The sequence below is a fragment of the Mus caroli genome, unplaced genomic scaffold, assembly GCF_978045245.1.
Source record: "Mus caroli unplaced genomic scaffold, Mus_caroli_1 scaffold_16, whole genome shotgun sequence".
In the NCBI taxonomy this organism is placed as follows: domain Eukaryota; kingdom Metazoa; phylum Chordata; class Mammalia; order Rodentia; family Muridae; genus Mus; species Mus caroli.
The window spans coordinates 97,245,039-97,250,537 of record NW_028227271.1 but is presented as its reverse complement, the minus strand read 5'-3'; the positions used below and the strand labels follow the sequence as shown (position 1 = coordinate 97,250,537).

Sequence of the window (5,499 nt, the reverse complement as noted above, 5' to 3'; positions counted from 1 at the left end):
GTTCCCCAAAGTGGTAACATTTTCTTCCTACTTTTTTATATATGTTAATTTTCATTGTGAAAGCAGGTATTATTTTTTGGGAGATAAATAAGCATCCTACCAGCTGATAATAACTGAGTGTTGAGGGCGTGCATCACATGGCACATTTTTAATGCCATTGCTATCTGTCACTAAAGACAGAGCATCAGATCCAACACATACTAAATGCCAGAGAATCCTCAAGGAGCCCATATATTTAACCTCTCACTCAGTGTTAACGTTCCTGTTTCACAGAAGACCAAGACACAGCAATTGAGAGACTTTTTTGAAATCACTCAGCTGGTGAACCAAGACAGATGGATTCTAAAGCCAACACTTATAAGTACGCTATACAGATATCATTGCGTTTATTCCATACAACGACCCTATGATCCCATTGTTATTATCTTACACATGAAAGAAACTGAGACTTTGATATTTTAAGTAACCATGGCAACAGGGCTAGCAGAAATGGAGCTGTGATGAGCTCAGGCATCTAGCTGTGAAGCCTAACCACCTACCTTATTTCTCCTCCTACCCCTACCTGTACCCCTATCCCTACCTCTATCCCTACTCCCAACCACTGGATAAGGCTTCCTTGGTAAATATGTACCCCCTTCTTAAGAAAGTATATAATCATTGGTAATATTTCTGTTATCTTGTTGTTTTACTTTTTGTGCATTCCTTCCTTAGCCCTAGACATTCTAAGATTGCCAACTTTATTCCAAGCTTGTGGTTTGACAAAGATCTTAGTATTGAAGGACTGAGAGACTTTCAACGGTTTATAGATGTTTGCCATTTTCATTTTTTGCTGCCTTTACTGGCCAAATAATCCCCAAATTCTAGAAAAGTCTATCTGTCAACCAATGGATGAATAAAGATAAATGTAACACGGGCACACTAGAATACTACTCAGCCTTTAAAAGCAAAGGGAATCTTGCCATTGGAAACAGCACTGATGAACCTGGGAGTTGTGTGGTAAGTGAAATTAGTCAGACAGACAGACAAATACCACATGCTCTTGCTCATGTGAAATCTAAACAGAAGCATGGAGCACAGTGGTGGTGACCCAGGACTGAGGCTGAAAGAAAATGGAAGATGTTAGCCATAAGCTACATAAGCATTTAAGTTCCATAGGGGGAGTGAGTTCAAGAGATTTCATGAGAGCTAGCAGTAATGCACACTTGAAAATCGGTGCCGTAAGACAGCAGGGGGGAGAGGAGAGGAGGAGGGAGAGAGGATGGCAAGGGAGTTCTACAGAATGCATCTGCCCAAGAAGGACTTGATCAAGTTTCTGCAGGATCGTGGTTGAGATTCGTTTCTTGCAGAGCATAAATGATTGGGAAACATTAGAAGTTTAGCTAAGACGGCTAATAGGGACCATTCACTTACAGCCTTTTTGAAAGTTACCATCTTTTTGAAAGTTACCATTTCAAGGATGCTGAAACTGTAAGTATAGAGTTTGAGCCAGTGAAGCATGTGAAGCAATGATGATAAACCCAAAGAAACCAAGTCTGAAGAGACTCTTGATGAGGGCCCACCGAAATATACAAAATCGGTTCTAAAAAGGGAGATAAACCAACATTCCCAAAAAGGAAGATGTTCACGGCTGGTATACAGGGACATTCCCAGAAAGGACTGGTTTTGATACTAATATTCACTCAAGCTCAAAGATGAAAAAACGCCAAGCCTTTAAGTTCCAAGGTCACAATAGGGAGGTTGTCAGAGGAGGGGATGAGGCGCTCCTGAGCACGAGCAAAGGAGAATGGGCTCAAATGGAGGATGAACCAGAATGGGCTATGGAAAGCAAGCACAGCCTGATGTCAGAATTCCACCAAATGCCAAACTCATTTCTGAAGTAGAATTAGTAGGTATTGGCTGAAACCATTGATTCAGATCTAAAGACATCCGCAACAATAAAAACTTGGCCTTGAGACTCAGTGTGACAAATGAGAGCTTAGAGCTATTGTAAGGGAAGTGTCAACTGGAAAATTCCAGGAGTTAAAGCTTGTTTAATCTGATCTCAGTTTATGAGAAGTGCAACCCCCTGGAAGTCCCTTTAGGTCTCAGATATTTTGCTGTCACTATGTAAAGTATTAAAGAGAAGTGTTCTTTCTTTTACCTCACAATATAAACTAAGAAGCTCTCATAAAAATGCCATGGGTTGTGCTGAAAGAAAAAATAGACAAGGAGCTGCACCACATAAAATAGGATTATCCTTCTTTTTCTTCCCACCTTGGATTAGGGAGACTTTGAGGAAAGAAATATTTAAGACCCCTCTGAAGTAAACTCGTTTCCCTAGAGATCATCACCATTGGTATCATCACTACCACCACCATCATCATCACCATCATCATCATCATCACCATCATGGCCATCACCATCATTATCACTACCACCACCATCATCATCGCCATCATCATCATGGCCATCATCATCATTATCACCATCATCATCATCACCATCATGGCCATCATCATCATCATCACTATCATGGCCGTCACCATCATTATCACAATCACCATCATCACCATCATGACTACCACTACTATTAGCTTCTTCCTTATTGCTACTTTTATTTTATTATTTCAATGTTGAGTGTTAAATCCAGAACCTCACATAATAGGCAAGGGACATACTACTGAACTACACATTTCCAATTCCTAGCTACCCATTTACCAAAAAATTCAGTTCATGTTCTGAGTCCTTAATAAAATTTAATTTTAATCTTTGGAGCAATATCCTAACACAAACATTGAATATCTTGGGGTTTTTGGATGAGGAAGTCTGAGGAGTATGAGAAACCAGCGTAAGGTTACAGGCTACACCTAGCCAGAAACACCCAGTCTCAAAATGAGTACTCTTGGCCACAACAGCAAGCTTTGCTGCTCATGCTTCAGCCCAGGCCTCATGAGCAGAAGGTGTCCAGCAAGAACCTCACCCGAAGTGTGCCACGGCATAGTCTCAAGAGTCTGAGAGCCTGTCTTTTTCAAATAAAGTCCATACTGCTGAATTTGTCCTCTTAGGTGTATGGTCCCTGGAATCTCTCAGCAGTTTAAAACATTTTTTCCCTCCTCTGGACAAGAAGAAAGTTCACTAAGAGAGTTACCTGCAAAAAGGAGCAGAATGAACTACAAGCATCCATATTGGGGGTGGGGCTGCATGAAGGATACAGCTGAAAGCAGACCCTGGCTACATCAGGCAGCAGGTCTAGTGGACAAGCCAAAGAAAAGAGCCATTTAGTTATCTGCTACTCACTAGCACACAAGCCAGAATGCCATGGCTTCAAACGACCTTACTTATTACTTTGTCCACATGGTTCTTTAACTGAGACCAGGCCATGATCAAACAGCATGGCTTCCCAGTACCTATCATCTGCAGAATTGGCCCAGTTGGGCTTGGTAATCTACCTGTAAGGTGGGCTCACTAACACGCATGGAGAGCCAGATCTGCTGTTGGCTGGAACTTCAGAGAGACTCACTCCTGCTATCAGCAGGCTTGAATTCTCCTTCATGTGGCTTCTCCACGCAACCACCAACTCAAGGAAGGAGTCCAGAAAGGGCGTGGATACCAGAGGACTGGTTCCTTCATTGGGGATCACTAGTATAGTAAACGGCTACAAGAGTCATTTTTCTCACCAGTGTGAGAAATAGCTTGCTCAGCAGCACAATTACAATGCATACATCAACAAGAATAAATAAAACTTGTGCTACATGGAATATAAATCATACCATAGCAATAATAGCAGCAGCTGCAATTTAGGAAAATGCTCTTGAATATGAGACATTTAAGACTTTATCTTTCCTGTTGACCAGGAGGCCAGGATAGTATACCACCAACCAGTGCACCAGCCTGAGCTAAGCTGGCATATGGTCAAGAATGGGAGCCTGACTCAGCCCACTTAGATAGATAGATGTGACCAGGCAAGCAAATGTTGAGTATGGATGTGTGGGTTGACTGATCCCCTGTGCTATTTGAAATAACATGATGCTCAAAGACACTTCAGGTTTTTCCAGAAAGATTTCTTTTCTCCTATCTACTACCCTGCCCTCATGCCCTGGGGCATAATCTCACCTTTCTAGAATCAGAAATGCATTTTTGGATGCTTTTCTTTTATATTTTTCCCCCACTCATAATCTCTGTTCCTTCCAGACTGCATCTTTCTTTTATTAACTATTTTAATATAGTTTTAATTGAAATAGAATTATATCACCTTCTCCTACCTGTTTTTTCCTTTCTGCCTCCCCCACGTACCCTCCCTAGAGTCTACTATACCATCCCTGAACTCTCAAGTTTATAGCCTCTTTTTTTAAATTACTATTGTTACATACATGTGGGGGGGGTGTAATATATGCACGAATATGTTTTAATACAAGCTGCTGAGTCTGTTTCTCTTGGTGGTGAATATTTGGGTTCAAGGTCGACCGCTCTGCACTAGATGACTAGTAAAAGTCTTTCTGGGAAGGACTAATTTCTTTATGCTGCAAGTCACTGGTGGCCTGGAGTTCTTTGTCTAGGTGGTGGGAGATTATATTTGGTTACTAAAAACATTCTTTAAATGGCTGAGCAGTCTTAATTTTATCTTCATACTTAAATGTTCAGAAATCTAACACTCCCTGCAGTCCATGTGGGAGAGCTTGGTCTGTAGTGGTTGTGAGTTTTCACTGTCTGCGACATTAGCTCTTTCATCTCAGGCTGGCCAAGTCCAAGTGAACGACCTCTTATCCAACCTGAGGGAGAGTATTGTCTACCCCAATTCTAGATGGTAAGTAGGGAAGGTTCAAGGTCTTGTCAGTGAATAGGTTTACACCTTTCACTGAGGCAGCCGTATCTTCAGTTGTGGTAGCTGCCCTTTGACCATAGAACTTCTGCATTCCTAGTCTTTTTAGAAGTGAGGCAATTGCCTAGCTAGGTGGAAATGAGAGAGAGAGATGCAGGATTCTGACTGCTTCTCAGTCACACGTTCACCCGGGCTCTACTTCACTTCCCTTTCACCCCCCACCTCCAGAAGCAGCAGAGGATGCAAGCATGTGAGAATTGAAGGGTTCAGCATGCTCACCCACTCGCTGCTTCTCAGCTCTCTTTACTGTCAGCTTAGGGTGTTGTTCTCCAAAACTTTGGGATCTTTGCCTCTGTTTACTCTTGGGACCCAACCTGCTTGTTTTTGAGAAAACAAATCCACTTAAGTAGAGCTTCAAGTACACACAAACAGAAGTGCAAATGGAACCTCTACTGCCTCCAATCGCTAAGATAATATTCTTCATGCATTGAGCAACTCTCAAGAAGAGGTAAAGAAAAGCTAGGACGCCTCATCTTTCACCCTTCTCCTTGTTGCCTGGCCATTGCCATGTTTGCATGGCTTTCCCAGTTATGTTGACTCTGCAGCGTCTCCTGCCTGCTCATGTTTTTGACCACTCATTGTCTGGCACGTGGCAATACTCTGTGACTGTAAAACTTCAGGAGGTAGAGTCTAACTGGCAG

General features: G+C 42.2%; 1 pseudogene; it reads left to right on the top strand.

Moving 5' to 3' along the window:
• The first annotated feature begins 1,279 nt into the window (after positions 1–1,279).
• Positions 1,280–1,900, top strand: LOC110310227 (peptidyl-prolyl cis-trans isomerase FKBP3 pseudogene; annotated as a pseudogene).
• Positions 1,901–5,499: the final 3,599 nt, after the last annotated feature.